This window comes from Hemitrygon akajei, chromosome 6 (assembly GCF_048418815.1).
Source record: "Hemitrygon akajei chromosome 6, sHemAka1.3, whole genome shotgun sequence".
Classification (NCBI taxonomy): domain Eukaryota; kingdom Metazoa; phylum Chordata; class Chondrichthyes; order Myliobatiformes; family Dasyatidae; genus Hemitrygon; species Hemitrygon akajei.
The window spans coordinates 12,757,319-12,779,566 of NC_133129.1; positions in this window are offsets into that span (position 1 = coordinate 12,757,319).

Consider the following 22,248-nt stretch of genomic DNA (forward strand, 5'->3'; position numbering starts at 1 on the left):
TCTAACATTGTATAAGTCCCATTTGTACATAAAACCATAAGATATAGGAGCAGAATTAGCCCATCTGGCCCATCAAGTCTGCTCCGCCATTTCATCTTGGCTGATCCATTTTTTCCTCTCAGCCCCAATCTCCTCCCCTTTTCCTGTATTCCTTCCTGCCCCGGCAACCTCTGCCTTAAATATATATGAAGACTCTTCCTGCACAGCTACCAGTGGCAACAAATCCCACAGATTCACCACTCGAAATTCCTCCTTGTCTCCATTCTAAAAGGACAGCCCTCCATCCTGGGACTGTGTCCTCTGGTCTTAGATTCTCCCACCATAGGAAACAAAAAAAAGTTGAAAGATTCATTTTATTGTCGAAGTACACATGTACAATACAAATCCAATAATTGTCTTCTCTAGACGGCCACGAAATACAGAAAGACTTTGGTGTTGATGAAAGAAAAGACATCAAACCCCCCCCCCCCCACCAGCTCGAAAAAGAAAAGAAACAAAACTCGCAAACCCCAAAAATACCCCCCTCCCACGCAGTGGAAGTAACCATCCCCAACGCCCTCACTCGCAGAAAAGAACAGCGACAGTAGCACCAAAGCCCCAAACCCCCCCCTTACTCACAAAACATTAACAGATCACCCCCCCCCAGTCAGCTGAAGGAAACCAATATAAACTACAGTCCAATAACTACGCAAATCTCAGAATATCAGAAACTTATTCATCTGCATACAAGGAGAGCAGCCGTACGAACTCTCTCCTTCCGTAAAGACTGACCACCAACCCAGGCCCGAACACCGTCTGGCTGCTGACCTCCTCCTCACCACATCCACTCTATCAAAGCCTTTCACCATTCAATAGGTTTCAATGAGGTCACCCCTCATTCTTCTGAATTCATGCCCAGAGCCATCAAATGGTCTTCGTGTGACAAACTGTTCAATCCTGGAATCATTTTGGTAAACTTCCTTTGAACCCTCTCCAGTTTCAGCACATCCTTTCTAAGGGGCCCAAAGCTGCTCACAATACTCCAAGTGAGACCTCACCAGTGCTTTATAAAGTCTCAACATTACATCCTTGCTTTTATATTTTAGTCCTCTTGAAATGAAAGCTAACATTATATTTGCCTTCCTCACCACAGACTCAACCTGCAAATTAACCTTTAGGGAATCTTGCACAAGGACTCCCAAGTGCATTTGCATCTCAGATTTTTGTATTTTATTGCCATTTAGAAAATAGTCAACCCTTTAATTTCTTCTGCCAAAGTGCTTGACCATACACTTCCTGACACTGTTCTATCTGCCACTTCTTTGCCCATTCTTCAATTCTAATTCCTTCTGTAGCCTCCCTACTTCCTCAGAACTACCTGCCCCTCCACCTATCTTCATATCGTCCACAAATTTGGCAACAAAGCCATCAATTCCATCATCCAAATCATTGACATAACATAAAAAGAATTGGTCCCAATACAGGCCCTGTGGAACACCACTAGTCACGGACAGCCAACCAGGAAAGGGTCCCTTTATTCACACCCTTTGCTTCCTGCCAATCAACCACTTCTTTATCCATGCTAGAGTCTTTCCCATAGTACCATGGGCTTGTAGCTTGTTTAAGAACATGAGAAATAAGAAATAGGAGCAGGAGGAGGCCATCCGGCCCATCAAGCCTGCTCCGCCATTCAATAAGATCATGGCTGATCTGGCCATGGACTCATCTCCTCCTACCTGCCTATTCCCCAAAACCTTAATTTCCCTACTATGCAAAATTCTATCCAACCTTGTCTTAAATATATCTACTGAGGTAGCCTGTACTGCTTCATTAGACAGAGAGTTCCACAGATTCACCAGTCTCTGGGAAAAGCAGTTCTTCCTCATCTCCTTCCTAAATCTATTCCCCTGAATCTTGAAGCTATGTCCCCTAGTTCTAGTCTCACCTACCAGGGGAAACAACTTTCCTGCCTCCATCTTATCTATCCCTTTCATAATTTTATATGTTTCTATAAGATCTCCAGCAACCTCTTGTGTGGCACCATGTCAAAGGCCTTCTAAAAATCCAAGTACACAATATCAGCCAATTCTCCTTGACTATCCTGCTTGTTAATTCTCCATTGAATTCCAACAGATTTGTCAGGCAAGATTTTCCCTTGAGGAAACCATGCTGATGACAGTCTATTTTATCCTGGGCCTCTAAGTACCTTAAAACCATATCCTTAACAATTGTCTCCAACATCTTCCCAACCACTGGCCTACAATTTCCTTTCTTCTGTCTCTCTCCCTTCTTGAAAAGTGGAGTGACATTTGCAATTATCCAGTCTTCTAGAACCATCCAGAATCTAGTGATTCTTGAAAGATCATTACTAATGCCTCCACAATCTCTTCAGCCACCTCTTCTAGTAGCCTAGGGTGTACACCATCTGGTCCAGGTGACTTATCTACCTTCACACCTTTCAGTTTCCCAAAAACCTTCTCTCAGGCACAGTAAGTTGACACACTTCATGACCCCTGACTCCTGCAACTTCCACCATATTGCTAGTGTCTTCCACAGTGAAGACTGCAACAAAATATTTATTCATTTTATCTGCCATTTCCCTTGTCTCCATTACTAGCTCTTTAGCATTGATTTCCAGTGGTCCAATATCCACTTGCGCCTCCCTTTTACACTTAAGTATCTGAAGAAACTTGTCTTTTCTTCTTTAATATTATTGGCTAGCTGACTCTCGTATTGAATCTTTATCTTCTTAAAGACTTTTTAGTTGCCTTATGCTGGTGTTTAAAAGCTTCCCAATCCTCTAACTTCCCACTAATTTCTGCTCTATTACATGCTCTCTCTTTGGCTTGTATGTTGGCTTTGACTTCTCTTGTTAGCCACTGTTGTGTTATCTTTCCTCTAGAATACTCCTTCCTCTTTGGGACGTATCTATCCTGTGCCTTCTAAATTACATCCAGAAATTCCAGCCATTGCTGCTCTGCCGTCATCCCTGCCAGTGTTCTTTTTCAATCAACTCCGGCCAATTCCTCTCTCATGCCGCTGTAATTCCCTTTACTCCACTGTAATACTGATACATCTGGCTTTAGTTCCTCCTCAAATTTCAGGGTGAATTCAATCATATTATGATCACTGGCTCCTATGGTTTCTTTTACCTTCAGCTCTCTAATCAATTCCAGTTTATTGCACAACCTCCAATCCAGAATATTTGATCCCCTAGTGGGCTCAACCATGCGCTATTCTAAAAAGCCATCTAGCAGGCCTTCTGGAAATTCACCCACCTGGAATCCAGCACCAGCCTGATTTTCCCAATCTACCTGCATATTGAAGTTCCCCATGACTCTTGTAACATTGTCCTTTTTGGCATGCATTTTGCATCTCCCATCGTAATTTATAGACCAAATTCTTAGTACTGTTCAGGGGTCTGTATACAATCCCATCATTGTAGAGTTCAAATGGCATAGTGGAATAGTAATTCACTTCACTTCTTTGGCTCTAATGTCCCACCTTCAGTGTGCACTATGTAATCTTTTTTACAATTGAGAGGTAGATTCGGGGACAATTTCCACACTGTATCTCGTTGTTTTACAGGTGATAAATTCGGTCCATGAACGTATAATAAATAAGTCTGAATCTAAACTTCAAACTTTGCGAGTGGTGTTCCGGTTTCTCAGGTTGGTACATCCTGCTGAATTTCAGATCAAAAGCAGAAAACGGTAGAAACACTCAGTAGGACGGACAGCATCCATGCTGAGTTAATAATTCAGACTGCTGACCCCTTATCAGATCTAATTCTGTTGAATTATCAGTAGGCCAACTTAGTTAACTTTATAACAGAATTAGAATCAGCAAATGCCGTGAAATTTGCTGTTTTGTGGCAGTAATGCTTTGCAATACATAATATCAAAAAACTAAATCACAATAAGAAATATATATAATTAAAGTAAATTTGTAGTGAAAAAAGTGATCAAAAAATAAAAATTACACAGTGAAGTAGTGTCCACTCAGAAATTTGATGGTGGAGGAGAAGAAGCTGTTCCTGAAACATTGAGTAGGTTCTTGTACTTCCTCCTTGATGGAAGTAATAAGCGGGAATGTCCTTGGTGATGGGATTTCTCAATGATTAATGCTGTTTTCTTGAGGCATTGCATTTTGAAGGTGTTCTTGATGCCGGAGAGGTAGGGAGTGGGGGTGGGAGGGGTTGGTGATAGTGCCTATGTTGGAGCCGGCCGAGTCTGCAACCTTCAGAAGCTTCTTCCGATCCTCTGCGGTGACCCCTCCATACCAGATGGTGATGCAACCAGTCACAATGTTCTCCATTGACGAAGAGTCTCAGCCCGAAATGTTGACTGCTCGTTTCCATGGATGCTGCCCGACCTGCTGAGTTCCTCCAGCTTGTTTGTACGTGTTGATTTGACCACAGCATCTGCAGTGTACTTTGTGTTTACAATGTTCCCCATGGTACCTCTGTAGAAGTTTTAGGTGTCATAGTGAATCTCCTCAAACTCCTCATGAAGTATGCCTGTTGGTATGCCTTCGTCATGTTGGGCCCAGGAGAGATCCCCTGAGATGTAACCGTCTCCGTATTTCTGTCATTTATTAGTTTATTTCAGATTTCCAGTACCGGCAGTCTATATTATCATCTCCTGTGGTGCAGATGAAACTTGCCAGGTATGGCCCCAAGACTAAATGGTGTTCCTAGTCTAGCTGCTTCAGTTAAGAGGAGTGGAATTAAACCGTTTGCAGACATCAGTCTCATCGGCCCATCGTGCACGTGTGCGGCAGCTGATGGAGGAGGGAAGAGAGCTGGTAGTGCAAGCCAGTGAGTGAGATAGAGGGGTATTTCTCATTGAGCTATAGGGGGGTACAGAACAGAAAAAGGCCCTTCTGCCCACAATATCCATGCCCACTAACAATAACCCATCTCTACTAGTTCCACTGACCAGGATAATTAAGGCCTTCTATGCCTTAGTTAGATGAGTGATCATTAAACATAGAACATAGGACAGTACAGCACAGAACAGATCCTTCAGCCCACAAAGTTTTGCCAACCTCCAGGATCAATCTAATCCTTCCTTTCCCTATTGCCCTCCATTTTTCTTCCATCCACATTCAAGTTCAAGGGCGAGGGGGAAGAGCACCTACAACATCAGTAGGAAAAGGGAGGAGGTCCTGAAGAGAGAACTTAGGGAGCTCGGTAGAAAGCTGAAAAGCAGGACCTCCAGGGTAGAAGTCTCCGGACTGCTACCTGTGCCACACTTCAGTAAGGGATGATTTGGATGACTTGGCAAGTGAATATGTGACTGATGATCTGCAGCAGGGGCAAGGATCATTGGGATCTCTTCTAGGGATCTGCCACACCTGCTGGTACACTTCCCCCCTCACTACCATTCAGGGCCCCAAACAGTCCTTCCAGGTGAGGCAACACTTCACCTGTGAGTCTGTTGGGGTCATCTACCGTATCCGGTGCTCTCAGTGTGGCCTCCTGTATATCGGCCAGACCCGACGTCGAGTGGGAGACTGCTTCGTCGAGCAGTTTGCTCCACCTGCTACAAAAAGCGGGATTTCACGGTGGCCATCCATTTCAAAGCTACTTCCCACTCCCATTCCAACCTGTCAATCTGTGGCCTCCTCTACTGTCGCAATGAGGCCACACTCAGGTTGAGGAGCAACACCTTATATCCCATCTGGGTAGCCTCCAACCTGATGGCATGAACATCAATTTCTCAAACTTCCGGTAATTGCAACCCCCCCCTTCCCCATTCCCATTTCCCTCTCTCACCTCATTTCCTTAGCTGCCCATTACCTCCCTCTGGTGCTCCTCCCCCTTCCTGTTCTTCCATGATCTTCTACCCTCTCCTATCAAATTTCCCCTCCTCCAGCCCTTTATCTCTTTTACCAATCAACTTCCCAGCTCTTTACTTCACCCTCTCCCCCTCTATCACCTGCCTCCTTGTACTTCTTCCTTCCCTTCCTCCTGCCCCCCCACCCCACCTTCTTATTCTGACTTTTTCCCCCTTCCCTTCCAGTCCTGATGAAGGGTCTCGGCCCAAAATATCCACCAGTTTACTCTTTTCTATAGATGCTGCCTGGCCTGCTGAGTTCCTCCAGCATTTCGTGTGTGTTGCTTTGGATTTCCAGCATCTGCAGATTTCCTGGTATTTATTATTCATTTTGTGCTGTGTTAACTGTTTTACCCCTTGGTCCCAGAGAAATGATGTGTACGGTTGAATGGTGATGAACTTCAACTTGAACTTAAGACCAGAAGACTATAAGACATTGGAGCAGAATTAAGCCATTTGGCCAATTGAGGGTGCCACCCTATTTTATCATGGCTGATACATTTTCCCTCTCAACCCCATTCTCCTGCCTTTACCCCGCAACCTTTCACACCCTGACTAATCAACAATCTATCAACCTCCGCCTTAAATGTACCCAATGATCTGGCCTCCACAGCTGCCTGTGGTAACGAATTGCATAGATTCTCCACCCTCTGGCTAAAGAAATTCCTTGTCATCTCCATTCTAAATGGATGTCCCTCTATTCTGAGGCTGAGCCCTCTGGTCCTGGACTCTCCACCATAGGAAACATCCTCTCTATGTCCACTCAATCGAGACCTTTTAACATTCAATAGGTTTCAATAAGATCCCCCCTCACTCTTCCAGTGAGTACAGGCTTGGAGTCATCAAGTACTCCTCATATGATAACCCAGAATCATTCTTGCAAACATTCTCTGAACCTTCTCCAATCTCAGAAAATCCTTTGTAGATAAAGGGGCTGAAAACTGCTCACAATACTCCAAGCCTCACCACTGTCTTGTAAAGCCTCAGCATCACATCCTTTATTTTATATGTCATCCTCTCTAAATGAATGCTAACATTGCATTTGCCTTCCTCACCACCAAGTCAACCTGCAAATTACGGAATCCTGCATGAGGACTCCCAAAGTCCCTTTGCACCTCAGATTTTTAAAATTTTCTGTTCCTTCTACCAAAGAGCATGACCATACACTTCCCGACACTCTGTTCCATCTGCCACATCTCAGTTGTTCTGGAATGAAAGGCCTCATCCTGAGAACAGATGTGGCAGAGACAGAGGAACTGAAAGGAGGGAATTGCATTTTTACAAGTGACAAGGTGGGAAGAGCTATAGTCCAGATAGCTGTGAGAGTTAGTGGGATTATAAGAGATATCAGTAGAAAGACTGTCTCCAGAGATGGAGACAGAGGGACAGAGAAAAGAGAGAGAGGTTTAGGAAATGGACCAAGTAAATAACGGTGGAAGTTGATGACATCGCCGAGCTCCATCTGGGTGCAAGAAGCAGCACCAATGCAATCACCGACGTAGCGTAGGAAGCGTTGGGGAGCGATGCTGGTGTAAGCTTGGAACATGGACTGTCCCACGTAAAAGACAAAAGGTAGGCATAGCTGGGGCCCATGTGAGTGCCCATGGTACACCTTAAGTTTGAAGGAAGTGGGATGAGCTGAAGGAGAAATTGTTGAGGGTGGTGGTGGAGATAGTTGTTTCCACTGGCAGGTGAGACTAGAACTACGGGACATAGCCTCAACATTTGGAGGAGTAGATTTAGGATGGAGATGAGGAGGAACTGCTTTTCCCAGAGAGTGGTGAATCTGTAGAATTCTCTGCCCAATGAAGCAGTGGAGGCTACCTCAGTAAATATATTTAAGACAAGGCTAGATAGATTTTGCATAGTAGGGGAATTAAAGGTTATGGGGAAAAGGCAGGTAGATGGAGATGAGTCCATGGCCAGATCAACCATGACCTTATTGAATGGTGGAGCAGGCTGGACAGGCCAGATGGCCCACTCCTGCTCCGATTTCTCATGTTCTTGTGTTGTTATGGAGGGGATCTGGTTGGGTCTGTTGTCCAGAAAGAAGAGATGGGGGAATGGAAGTATATAGGGACTGGACATCCATAGTGAAAATGATACGATTGGGGCCAGGGAACTTGGTCATTGATAAGATCAAGAGCATGTGAAGTGTGAGGGATGTACTGTAGGTAGGAAGAGGCTGAACCAGGGGGTAACTCAAAGTCGATGTATGCAGTCACATGTTCCGTGGGCAGAAACAAGCAGAAACAATGGGTCTACCTGGACAGTCAGGTTTCTGGATCTTGGGTAGGAGGTAGAAACGGGAGGTGCAGGGTAAGGGAGTTACTGTAGTTCTCTATTTGGAATAAGACAGAGGAGCAAAATTAAGCCATTTGGCCCATTGAGATTACTGATTTATTATCCCTCTCAACCCCATTCTCCTGCCTTCTCCCTGTAACTGTTACTAACAAAGAACCCATCAACCTCTGCTTTAGATATAGCCAATGACTTGTCCCCCCACAATGAAGTACACAGACTCACCAGCCTCTCTCATCTCTATGTTAAAGGGACGTCCTTCTATTCTGATGTTGTGCCCTGTGGTCCTAGACTCCCCAGCTATGGCAGGGGTTCATAACCTGGGGTCCACAAACCCCTTATTGTGCACCTCCTCTGAACTCTAATACCACAGAGAGAAGTTGTGCTCCAAATGGTTATTAAAAGGGGCACTGTGCACTGACCTCCTTCTCCCATCGGACCTGTTGGATTCCTTGTCAATAAACTCGTGACCACCGAGGAACGGTGACCAAGGGAACCCGGGGATGAGTGAAGGGACCTGGCAGGAAATGCCTTTCTCCCAGTAAACGCCGTTGTTTGAACACAGGCTTAGCACTTATGAGGACAATTTGTTTCTGGTTAATTGACATGGAGTGAGGAACCCTGCGATTCCAAGCATTGTCAGTCAGGGAGTGTAGCCTAATAGAAATCAATTAACTGTTTCAGGGTCAACTGTTCAGAACGTAGAACACAAAACAATACAGCTGAGGAAGAGGCCCCTCACGCCATAATGTCTCTGCTAATCATTATGCTAATGTAACCGAATCCCATCTACCTGCACAAGATCCATACCCCCCTCATTCCCTGCCCGGTAATGTCCCATTAATATTTCTGTCATACCTGCTTGCAGCAGTACACCTGACAGCTTGTTTCATGCACAGAGTGCTACTTTCTGTAAAAACATATATCATAAACAATGTTCCCTCTAAGATGTGCGTGCGCACACACACACACATCTTTTGCTACGCACAAAAGGTTGTCACCCTCTACCTCGACACGATTGGGCACAATCACATTTCCTTTCTGGCTTTTGATGTGGATGGCGTTGACAATGTGGAGTCTGCCATGATATGACTGCAGATTTCAGAACTGGCTTATTTATACTGTTTTTAATTGAAGAAGTTATTGATTCGTTCTGTCAAATTCCAAAGAAGCAAAGAGCATGAAGCGCAAAACAACTGCTCGTTCATTTAAAGTGGATCAGCCATGATGGAATGGTGGAGCAGACTCGAAGGGCCAGATGGGCTAATTTTGCTCCTTTGTCTTATGGTGTTATTATCCTTAGAATAGCTTCAGGGTTACTTCCTCTTGAAAATTCAGTGCATGCTTATTGTCATCACTGGAAAATTGCACAGCACAAGATTTTTGTGCACACTAGTCATTACAAATTACAAATTGCCTCAAATCTCCTCTAAACTTTCTCCCTCTCACCCTCTCACCTTAAAACGATGTCTAGTAGTTGTCATTTTCACCAAGACAGACTCTGACTGACTACTCTATCTACGTCTTTCATCACTTTGTGGTCTTTTATCAGGTCATCCCTCAACCTCTGATACACCAGAGAAAACCATCCCGGCTTGTCAAATCTCACATGGATACTACTCTCATCCAGACAACAACCCTTTTCTGCATCCTCCCCAGAGCCCCCACATTTTCCCTGTAATTTCACAGAATAATTCACTTGAATTTGCTGACACCAATAAACCAAGACAGTATGGTGTTGGTTCTGGTGATATTGATCGGGAGCTTCTTCAGATGTCAAGATTGAGGCATAAAATTTGGTGGTTATGGACATTTTATTAGGTGTTACAAGAACAAAGAAATATAAGTCACAGTTGTCTCAGACTCAAACTAGAGATGAGCAACATACCAGTGATAAAAATTAACTGGATTCAGAAAGAGACTGAATACTACAACTACTGGAAAATTTACTGAACAATTACATGTACATGATTGAATCTGTTGTATGAGTTAGATTTGTGCTGTTCTTCATTCTCCCCATGAATGTGTGGGTTTCCTCCTGGTGCTTTAGTTTCCTCCCATGGTCCCAAGACATACTTGTTGATAGGTTAGCTGGTCATTGTAAATTGTCATTGATTGTAGTGTGGGCCTCCGTTAGTCTCGATAGACCATGTATTTGCGCCTTGGAAAGGCGCAAGCCTGGGCAAGGCTTTTTATGGAAGATCGGCAGTTGCCCAAGCTGCAAGTCTGTCCTCTTCATGCCACCGATGTTGTCCAAGGGAAGGGCATTAGGACCCATACAGCTTGGCATCGCAGATCAATGTGTGGTTGAGTGCCTTGCTCAAGGACACACAAGCAGCCTCAGCCGAGGCTCAAACTAGCGATCTTCAGATCACTAGACAAACTCCTTAACCAGTTGGCCATGCACCAACGCTGTCATTGATTAGTCTAGGATTAAATGGCGGGTTGCTGGGCGGCGTGGCTCAAAAGGTTGGATGGCCCTGCATCTCAATCAATCAATAAATTAATCAATGAAAGGATGAATAACTAGATAAATACATACATATGAAGAGGCCCTCTGTTGGTTGGAGTTGAGCATTGATGTTGCACCCAAACTGTTTACGTGATATGCAAGCCAGGACAGTACAATATGGGGACAAGCTGTTGCTTGTGTAACAGACTCCCCCTCTCCACACAGCTGTTGGATCCAAAGGAGTGACAGAGACTGATAGAGTTTGGCACCAGCACTGTCTCAGGAGTTGCCAGTTTGCACCACACTCAATGTAGGACAGCCTTAGGGACACCAGCTCTGGACTATTCCCCTCAGGATTTACTCCTGAAGCCTTCCCCATGAGTGGGTATAGCTACAAAGCAGCAGAGGATTGAGATCAGAGTTTACCTTCTCCTAAATGAGCTGCCAACCATGGCTGAAGGCCCCATCTGCCCTTGATGTGAACTGCACCAGGAGACCTATGTGAGAGAGTTTTTACAGTGGAGAAGCAGTTGCCTGGGGCAGTTCCAATCTCTCGACCTCAGAAGTCCTGCTCCATTGGTACAAACGTTTGTACAAGCAATCATCCCAACTGGAATCTTCCTTCATTGCAGTGGATGACTATGACTTCTTCCGTGCCTCAACACGCCATTCACTCTCCAAGAAGCATTGCAAAGCCAACTTCCTAGCTGTCGGGTCTACAAATGCTGTGCGTCACTACTGTTCACGCGCTGTGTTTTGCACCTTAGCCCCAGAGAACTGTGTTTTGTTTATATTTTGAACTTTTTTTAAATTTAGAGATGCAGTGCAGAACAGGCCCTTCCGGCCCAACAAGCTCCACTGACCAGCAACCCATCAATTTAACACTAGCCTAATCACAGGGCAATTTACAGTGAACAATTAATCTAATAACCGGTGTGTCTTTGGACTGTGGGAGGAAATAGGAGCACCAGGAGGAAACCAATACAGTCAAGGGGAGAACTCCTTACAGACGGCACCAGAGTTGAACTCTGAACTCTGACACTCCAAGCTGTAATAGCACTAACATATGTATATAGTTGATTGACGATGAACTTGAACTTGTGAACAGTTAGACTTGTGTGAGTTTCGACAGCTCCGTTAATGATGGCCCTGTTAATGAAATGAGGGTGTAAAATGATAAGGCACGTCAGGGTAAATATTATGATTTGCAACATCGAGTAACCCTGGGTTTCTAGATGTTGGAGCAACAGCAGGTCAAACAGCATCTTTTGGGTTGAAATGGATTCTTGATGGTTCGGGTCAAGACATTGCATCAGGACCTGAAACCTCAGCAATTCCTTTCCCACTCAATAGACACTGCTCAGCCAGCTGAGTTCCTTGGCCAGATAGTTTGTCGCTCCAGTTGGTTACAGCTCTCAACACGTGGTAATTGGGTGGTTCAGGAGGATGCAGAACACTTGGCCCTACTGACTAATGCACAGAACACGAGAGCACGCTCTGGTCACCAGTCATGAGGAGGGATGTGACTGCCATGCAGAGAGAAGTCAGGTTATAAATAATAGAACATTGAATACTTCAGAAATCAAGGACATCCCTTCAGGACAGGGATGAGGAGGAGTTTCTCTAGCCAGAGGGTTGTGAATCTGTGGAATTCATTGCCACAGACGGCTGTGGAGGCCAAGTCATTGGGTATATTTAAAGCGGAGGTGGATAGGATCTTCATTTATTGTCCATTCGTCTACTGCCCTAGACTTGTTCCATCTCACTGTTAAGCAATTTTTTTATTTTTTGAAGCCACCATTTCAGCCTTGGCATTAACATACCTCCCTTGCAGGAAATCCTTGATCACTATTGGCCGTTATCAATCGTGGAATTGAATTTAGGAGCCGAGAGGTAATGTTGCAGCTATATAGGACCCTGATCAGACCCCACTTGAAGTATCGTGCTCAGTTCTGGTCGCCTCACTACAGGAAGGATGTGGAAACCATAGAAAAAGTGCAGAGGAGATTTACAAGGATGTTGCCTGGATTGGAGAGCATACCTTATGAGAATAGGTTGAGTGAACTCAGCCTTTTCTCCTTGGAGAGACGGAGGATGAGAGGTGACCTGATAGAGGTGTACAAGATGATGAGGGGCATTGATTGTGTGGATAGTGAGAGGCTTTTTCCCAGGGCTGAAATGGTTGCCACAGGAGGACACAGGTTTAAGGTGCTGGGGAGTAGGTACAGAGGAGATGTCAGGGGTAAGTTTTTTACTCAGAGTGGTGAGTGCATGGAATGGGCTGCTGGCAATGGTGGTGGAGGTGGATGCGATAAGGTCTTTTAAGAGGCTTTTAGATAGGTACATGGAGCTTAGTAAAATAGAGGCTATAGGTAAGCCTAGTAATTTCTAAGGTAGGGATGTGTTCAGCACAACTCTGTGGGCCGAAGGGCCTGTACAGTGCTGTAGGTTTTCTATGTTCTATGTTTTTTCTAAACACTCTGATCTGACCAACCCTTGAATAAAGAAACTGCTGGCAACTCCCAACAGGTCAGTCACCAGATGAAAGGAATGTCCCGAGGCATTAAGCCCGTTTCTCTCTCCAGGGACGCTACTTGACCTACTGACTTAGATATTTAAATCCACCACAGGCCACCGACAGAAGCTCACCAGAGTCCTCTGTCCTGGGCCAGTCTTTCAAGTTATCCCCAGGTGTAGGCCATCTTCAAAGTCTTGCCTCTCCCGAGGATGAGGTCATTGGAGCTTTGGTAGCCCTGAGTTTTTACAGGATGGGGTTGCTAGCCCCATGTCCAACTCTCCTCCTTTCGCAGTCGGCTTGGGACTGTCCATGGTTGAGTTTTGACCTGCTCAGCTTTTTCGTTCTTGTTTCAGATTTCTGGCTTTTGCAGTTTTTAAAAAATTTCGATTTGTCTTTCAGCAAAGGTGCAGACATTGCGTCTGCATGGCAAACGCATCTCGTGTTTCTTGGCGGCTATCGTTCACACAGTTTGTGCGAAGAGCAGCCTCTCAGGTAGCAATGCTGCTCTCTTCTGCAGTTCAGTGGGACGGCAGTGCACTGATATACTTGCACAGTGGGGGTGCCAGCTAGTTAGCAGGAAGGAAAGGAAGCTAGATTCAGATAAGCTCGGAGGTGGCTTTTGTGAATCAGCTGCTGCCGTCTCCACATTATGAGCAGTGAGATGTTTCACACTGTGTGCAGCAGTCCCACCTCACAGTGCCTGCTCCATTTTCTGAATGAAGGGTTCGCAAACAACTCTTGGAAGGAAAGGGACAGGTTACACTGAATCAACAGGAGACGCAGATTCATTTAACTCAGGAACAAGCCCTTCAGCCCATCGAGTCAATGCCAATAAAACCGTAAGGAAATCCAGTAGTTCCCCAAATGACGAGCCAGTATTTTTACAACAGCACCATAAAAAGCATTCTATCCTGATGCATCACGGCTTGATATAGCAACTACACTGCCCTGTTTGGCAAGGAATTGTAGATAGATGCTGAAGCGGTCCAGTCCATCTTGGTGTTGATCTGTACGCCAGGCAAGCTTTTCAGTGTCCTTCATGTGCTGTGTGGTATGATGTGGGCGACCATGGTCTTTCCAAGACTATGACTGTTCTTAGCCACTTCTACATAAATGGTTTGCCATTGTTTTCTTCTGGGCAGTGTCTTTACAAGATTAAGAGGAATAGACAGAGTGGACAGCCAGCGCCTCTTCCCCAGGGCACCACTGCTCAGTACAAGAGGACATGGCTTTAAGGTAAGGGGAGGAAAGTTCAAGGGGGATATTAGAGGAAGGTTTTTCACTCAGAGAGTGGTTGGTGCGTGGAATGCACTGCCTGAGTCAGTGGTGGAGGCAGATACACCAGTGAAGTTTATGAGACTACTCGACAGGTATATGGAGGAATTTAAGGTGGGGGGTTATATGGGAGGCAGGGTTTGAGGGTCGGCACAACATTGTGGGCCGAAGGGCCTGTAATGTGCTGTACTATTCTGTGTTCTATGTTCTATAAAGATGAGTGACTCCAACAATTATCAATCCTCTTCAGAGATTGTCTGCCTGGTGTCAGTGGCTGCATAACCAGGACTTGTGATAGTCCAACTGCTCACACAACCATCTACCACCTGCACCCTTGGCTTCATGTGACCCTGACTGGGGGGCGAGCGGTAAGCAGGTGCTACACCTTCCCTAGCGGAGGGAAGGAGTGCCTTACACCTCCTTTGGTAAAGACACATTTCCACCCTGCCACCCTTCAGTACACACAACAATAATAGACCAGTTCCAGTCCTGTCTCCTTTTCACTACCTCAATGTGCTTGCCCTCAGTAGCCACTTTATTTGGTACACCTCTGCTCATCAATGCAAATATCTAATTAGATAATCATGTAACAGCAACTCAATGCATAAAAGCATGCAGACATGATCATGAGGTTCAGTTTTTGTTCAGACCAAACATCAGAATGGGGAAGAAATGTGACCCAAGTGATTGTAGGTGCCAGATGGGGTGGTTTGAGTATCTCAGAAACTGCTGATCTTCTGGAATTTTTACGCACAGCAGTCTTGAGAATGTGCAGACAATGGTGTGCGAAAAACAAAAAGCATCCTGTGAATGGCAGTTCTGTGGGCAAAAAATGTTTTGTTGACGAGAGAGGTCAGAGGGGAATGGCCAGACTGTTTTAAGTGACAGGAAGTTGAAAATAACTCAGATAACCACAATACAAGAGTGGTGTGCAGAAGAAAGCTGAACCTTCAAGTGAATCATTGAACTTTGAACCAGCAGACTATTGACATACAGAAATATCCTCAGTGGCCACTTTATTTGGTACAGCAGGTACCCAAGATAGTGGCCACTGATTGTATATTTGGCCTGGACCGCCTGCAGGTCACACAAAGTTTTTCACTGTATCTCTGTAGACATGACACTAATAAACCAATACCATTGCCAATTACCCTCCAACAGGACCACAACCTTGTTGGAGTTTGGAGGCATGCATGCCTCAAAGACCCTACACTGCCCAGAGTCAGGGCTGGAAGATTTTCTTGGTAGGGTAACCAATGCCAAGCAGGTCATAGCGCAGAAGTCAAACTAAGAGTAGCCCACTGGTCCTCCAGGTCTGCAGATTATTAAGGATGAAATAGTGGCATATCTAGATAGCAGTGATAGGATTGGGCTGAGCCAGCATGGATTTACCAAGGGTAAATCATGCTTGACTAATCTGTTGGAGTTTTTCAAGGATGTAACCAGGAAGTTAGACGGGGGAGATCCAGTGGATGTAGTGTACCTCGATTTTCAGAAGGCATTTGATAAGGTCCCACATAGGAGATTGGAGGGTAAAATCAAAGCTCAGGGCATCGGGGGGAAGACATTGACATGGATAAAAAACTGGTTGGCAGATAGAAAGCAAAGGGTAGCGATGAATGGGTGTTTCTTGAAATGGCAGGTGGTGACTAGTGGGGTGCCACAGGGCTCGGTATTGGGACCACAGCTGTTTACAATTTACGTCAACGATTTGGATGAAGGCATTGAAAATAACATCAGCAAATTTGCTGATGATACTAAGCTGGGTGGCAGTGTGACATGTGATGAGGATGTTAGGAGAATTCAGGGTGACTTGGATAGGCTGGGTGAGTGGGCAGATACTTGGCAGATGACGTTTAATGTGAATAAGTGTGAGGTTATCCACTTTGGGAGTAAGAACAGGAAGGCAGATTATTATCTGAACGGTGTAGAGTTAGGTAAGGGAGAAATACAAAGAGATCTAGGAGTCCTTGTTCATCAGTCACTGAAGGTGAATGAGCAAGTGCAGCAGGCAGTGAAGAAGGCTAATGGAATGTTGGCCTTTATTACAAAGGGAATTGAGTACAAGAGCAAGGAAATCCTCTTGCATTTGTACAGAGCCCTGGTGAGACCACACCTGGAGTATTGTGTACAGTTTTGGTCTCCAGGGTTAAGGAAGGACATCCTGGCTGTAGAGGAAGTGCAGCGTAGATTCACAAGGTTAATTCCTGGGATGTCTGGACTGTCTTACGCAGAGAGGTTAGAGAGACTGGGCTTGTACACACTGGAATTAAGGAGATTGAGAGGGGATCTGATTGAAACATATAAGATTATTAAGGGATTGGACAAGATAGAGGCAGGAAATATGTTCCAGATGCTGGGAGAGTCCAGTACCAGAGGGCATGGTTTGAGAATAAGGGGTAGGTCATTTAGGACAGAGTTAAGGAAAAACTTCTTCTCCCAGAGAGTTGTGGGGGTCTGGAATGCACTGCCTCGGAAGGTAGTGGAGGCCAATTCTCTGGATGCTTTCAAGAAGGAGCTAGATAGGTATCTTATGGATAGGGGAATCGAGGGATATGGGGACAAGGCAGGAACCGGGTATTGATAGTAGTTGATCAGCCATGATCTCAGAATGGCGGTGCAGGCTTGAAGGGCCGAATGGTCTACTTCTGCACCTATTGTCTATTGTCTGTTGTCTATTCAATTCAGGGTAACAACCCTGACTGGTCAAACAAAGCCATTACAGAAACAGCAATGAAGAATCAGTCTGCATCCTGTTGCGACAGTTCCCCGAGTCTCCACCCAGGACTTGTATGACTAACAGTAGTGCTACTGACACGATAAAGCTCTGAACACCTCCAGAGATGGAGCTCCTTCACTGCTGCTCTCAGCACCAGTGGCATAACGGGTGTTTAAGCATTTCTAATTACCCCTGTGTTGTCACTTAGCTTCAGTGACAGATAATCACCCAATCATTTCCAATCTGAGTCGGTGTCAAGTTATCTCAAAGAGAAGTCTGTTTTCCCAAATGTAGCCATGCGAGTTCCAACTCGGCAGACCTTGAATCCACAGATCACTACCTTAGATTTAGTGTTAAGGTAACAGGTCAAGCAAGCACTCCTGTAGTCTGTGAGGTCTCTTTCCTGGGAGAGTTGAACAAAGGACACGGTTGTAAATCAATCAGGGTAATTGAAGCCTACACTGTGCAGCAGAAATTGTTTGCCTGTGGCTTCCCTTTGATCACTCATTGTGCAGTACACGATAATCCCACTGTAAAGCAAACAGCATTTCATTCATATTTCAATAGGATAGTTACATCTGAGGTTGCATTAATGAAGGATCTCAGCTCAAAACGTCAACTCTTTATTCTTTTCTTAGATGCCACTTGATCAGACCCACACCACCAGATTCAGGAACAGTTCTTACCCCTGAACCATCAGGCTCTTCAACCAGGGGGACAACTTCACTCACCCCAACACTGAACTGTTCCCACAACCTATGGACTCACTTTCAAAGACTCTTCCTCTCACGTTCCTGATATTCATTACTTATTTACTTATTATTATTCTTCTGTTTGATTTTTTTTCTTTTTATATTTGCACAGTTTGTTGCCTTTTGCACTTTGGTTGTTTAACCATCTTTGTTCGTGTGTAGTCTTTCATTAATTCTGTTGTGTTTCTTTGTATTTACTGTGAATGCCTACAAGAAAATGAATCTCAGGGTTGTATATGGTGATGTATACACTTTGATAATAAGTCTACTTTGAACTTTGAGTTCCTCCAGCATTTTGTGTGTATTTCTCTGGATCTCCAGCATCTGCAGAATCTCTTGTGTTTATTAAGATTTTATCTCCATTTTGTTTTCAGAAAGTGGCACCGTACATCAGCCAGCATTTATTACCTATCCCTAATTGGCCTCAACCACCATGCAAGCAATAACTTCATTCTTCATCATGATATCTAAAACTTTGACAAACTTCTATAGAAGTGTAGTGGAGTGCGTATTGACTGGCTGGGTATGGAAACAGCAATGCCTTCAAATGGAAAATACTACAAAAGGTAGTGGAGCACATCGACATGAAACACTGTCATAGGAAAGCAGCACCCGTCATCAGAGATGAGACCATAAGACTAGGAATTAAGCCCATCAGCCCTCTGCCATTCCATCATGGCTGATCCCTGATCCCACTCAACCTGCCTTCTTGCCATATCCCTTGAAGATCCCAGTAAGAACTGATCCTCACCACCCAGGCCATGCTCTTTTCTCACTGCTGCCATCAGGAAGAAGGTACAAGAGCCTCAGGACTCACACCACCAGGTTCAATAACAGTTACTATCCCTCAGTCATCAGGCTCTTGAACAAAAGGAGATAACTACACTCATTTGCCCACAACCAATAATCTCACTTTAGGAACTCTTTATCTTGTTATTTCATGTTCTCGTTATTTATTGCTACTTATTTATATTTGTATTTGCACAGTTTGTTGTCTTCTGCACTCTGTTTGATCTTTCATTGATCCTGGTATAGTTACTATTCTATAGACTTGCTGAGTATGCCCACAGGAAAATGAATCTCAGTGTTGAATATGGTGACATACATGGATCTGATAATAAAATTTACTTTGAAATTTGATTGTTGAGATTTAACAGAATCCCATTCACACTCAAGAGTGTCAGGGTGGTGAACTGTCCCCATGAATCATTGCAGTCATGTTCAAGTACAATTACTGGCTAAGACCCACAATCTTGTAGCAATGTCCCAGGGAGTTTTGATAAGCCTTCTGGCATTTGCAGTAAGAAACAGGCTTAATAAAAGATTCACGGCGAAGCTTTTTTTCCCCTCTCTAGCAGAGGAGTGAACAATGGCATATCCTCTGGATAGACTGTGCATTAGAAACAGAATCACAGCATTGAAATCCAAAGAACGTACACTTCGTCCCCGTTAACTCATTTCATTTAGAGAAATTTTACTGGACAGCAAGATTTTGCTTCCTAAATACCTTTAGGTGTATCTTATGAATTTTGGGCTATTGATCATGAAAATCACCATGAAATTTCCCTATCACGCACCATTTTTTAAAAACAAACTTATGTTTATTATTTCAATTCATAATTCAAGTCAATTAAAATGTTGCCTACAATGTAAGCTGGAAAGTTTCCTATCTTGTCCAGGCGTGCTTGGGCAGCACGGCTGCTGCATGGCAGGACAGGTTTCAGTAATGATTATTGGGTTCAGGACAGTAAGGATGGAATTTGCTATCATCAGGCACAAAAATTTCTATGAAGGATTTTGATATTTGAAACAGTTGCTTCCCAGAATAACTGCTGCCAAGATTAAGGAAAGCGTTTTTGTTGGTCCACAAATCAAACAGTTCATCAATGACAGGCAATTTGAAGAATTTCTAGTGGGACCGGAGGAAATCACATGGAAGCCATTCAAGGAAGTTGTTGAAATCTTTTCTCGGCATCTTCAGAGCACCAAACTACTTGCAACTGGTTGAAAGCATGCTTCAAGCATATACAGTGGCATGCAAAAGTTTGGGCACCCCGGCCAAAATTTCTGTTACTGTGAATAGTTAAGTGAGTAGAAGATGAACTGATCTCCAAAAGTCATAAAGTTAAAGGTGAAACATTCTTTTCAACACTTTAAGCAAGATTAGTGTATTATTTTTGTTTTGTACAATTTTAGAGTGGAAGAAAGGAAAGGAGCACAATGCAAAAGTTTGGGCACCCCAAGAGATCTGAGCTCTCAGATAACTCTTACCAAGGTCTCAGACCTTAATTAGCTTGTTTGGACAATGGCTTGTTCACAGTCATCGTTAGGAAAGGCCAGGTGATGCAAATTTCAAAGCTTTATAAATACCCTGACTCCTCAAACCTTGTCCCAACAATCAGCAGCCATGGGCTCCTCTAAGCAGCTGCCTAGCAATCTGAAAATTAAAATAAACGATGCCCACAAAGCAGGAGAAGGCTATAAGAAGACAGCAAAGTGTTTTCAGGTAGCTGTTTTCTCAATTCATAATATAATTAAGAATGGCAGTTTACAGAAATGGTGGAGGTTAAGTTGAGGTCTGGAAGACCAAGAAAACTTTCCGAGAGAACTGCTCGTAGGATTGCTAGAAAGGCAAATCAAAGCCCCCATTTGACTGCAAAAGACCTTAAGGAAGATTTAGCTGACTCTGGAGTGGTGGTGCACTGTCCTACTGTGCAGCGACACCTGCACAAATATGACCTTCATGGAAGAGTCATCAGAAGAAAACCTTTCCTGCGTCCTCACCACAAAATTCAGTGTCAGAAGTTTGCAAAGGAACATCTAAACAAGTCTGATGCATTTTGGGAACAAGTCCTGTGGACTGATGAAGTTAAAATAGAACTTTCTGGCCACAATGAGCAAAGGTATGTTTGGAGAAAAAAGGGTGCAGAATTTCATGAAAAGAACACCTCTCCAACTGTTAAGCACGGGGGTGGATCGATCATGCTTTGGGCTTGTGTTGCAGCCAGATGGCACGGGGAACATTTCACTGGTAGAGGGAGGAATTAATTCAATTAAATACCAACAAATTCTGGAAGCAAACATCACACCGTCTGTAAAAAAGCTGAAGATGAAAAGAGGATGGCTTCTACAACAGGATAATGATCCTAAACACGCCTCAAAATCCACAATGAGGATCTTGCACCTCTTGATCCACAATGGACTACCTCAAGAGGCGCAAGCTGAAGGTTTTACCATGGCCCTCACAGTCCCCCGACCTAAATATCATCGAAAATCTGTGGATAGACCTCAACAGACTAGTGCATGCAAGATGGCCCAAGAATCTCACAGAACTAGAAGTCTTTTGCAAGGAAGAATGGGCAAAAATCCCCCAAACAAGAACTGAAAGACTCTTAGCTGGCTACAGAAAGCGTTTACAAGCTGTGATACTTGCCAAAGGGAGTGTTACTAAGTACTGACTATGCAGGGCACCCAAACTTTTGCTTTGGGCCTTTTTCCTTTTTTATTATTTTGAAACTGTAAAAGATGGAAATAAAAAAGTAATCTTGCTTAAAATATTAAAGAAATGTGTCATCTTTAACTTCATGCGTTTTGGAAATCATTTCATCTTTTACTCGCTTAGCTGTTCATAGTAACAGCAATTTTGACCAGGAGTGCCCAAACTTTTGCATGCCGCTCTAAAACCATGAAATGCAACATGTCACTAAAGATTCATTTTCTGCGTTCCCACTTAGACTTCTTCCCTGCAAATCTTGGTGCTATTAGTGACGAGCACGATGAAAGGTTTCACCAGGACATTGCAGTCATGGAGAAAAGATATCAGGGCAACTGAAATCCATCAATGCTGGTGAATTATTGTTGGACACTTAAGAGTACAAATGAAAATCATTATCAAAATATTTTTAACTTGGTTGAACTATTGCAAAGCATCAGCACCATTATACAATTAAACACATTATATTCAATAAAAGTTAATTTGTTGTTTCTCCAAATTCTTACGTGATACAAGTATTCTGAAATTATATTTGTGTTCATCTTCAAGCAGTCTATCATAAACAAAAAAAATTCTAAGTAGGCAACACTTTTGAAAAAATTTGTTGTCCAGTGTTATTTAGCTGTTTTTATTTTGCAGTATTTTTCAAACATCTCTGCCATAGACAGTCCCAAGCCTGGCTGCGAAAGGAAGAGGGTTGGACATGGGGCTAGACACCCCATCCAACAAAAATCCAGAGCTACAGAAATGCCTAGATGGCTGGTGGTGTAATGGCGTCTGCATCAGACCGTGAAATGAATTGTCTCGGGTTTGAATTTGGGCGGCTCCTTGCACACTCTCTTTCCATACTGGGTTGAGTGTCGAGCTAGTAACTCAGCCTTGTAAGGAACAGACAAACACTAAAGAAACGGCGAGGTTG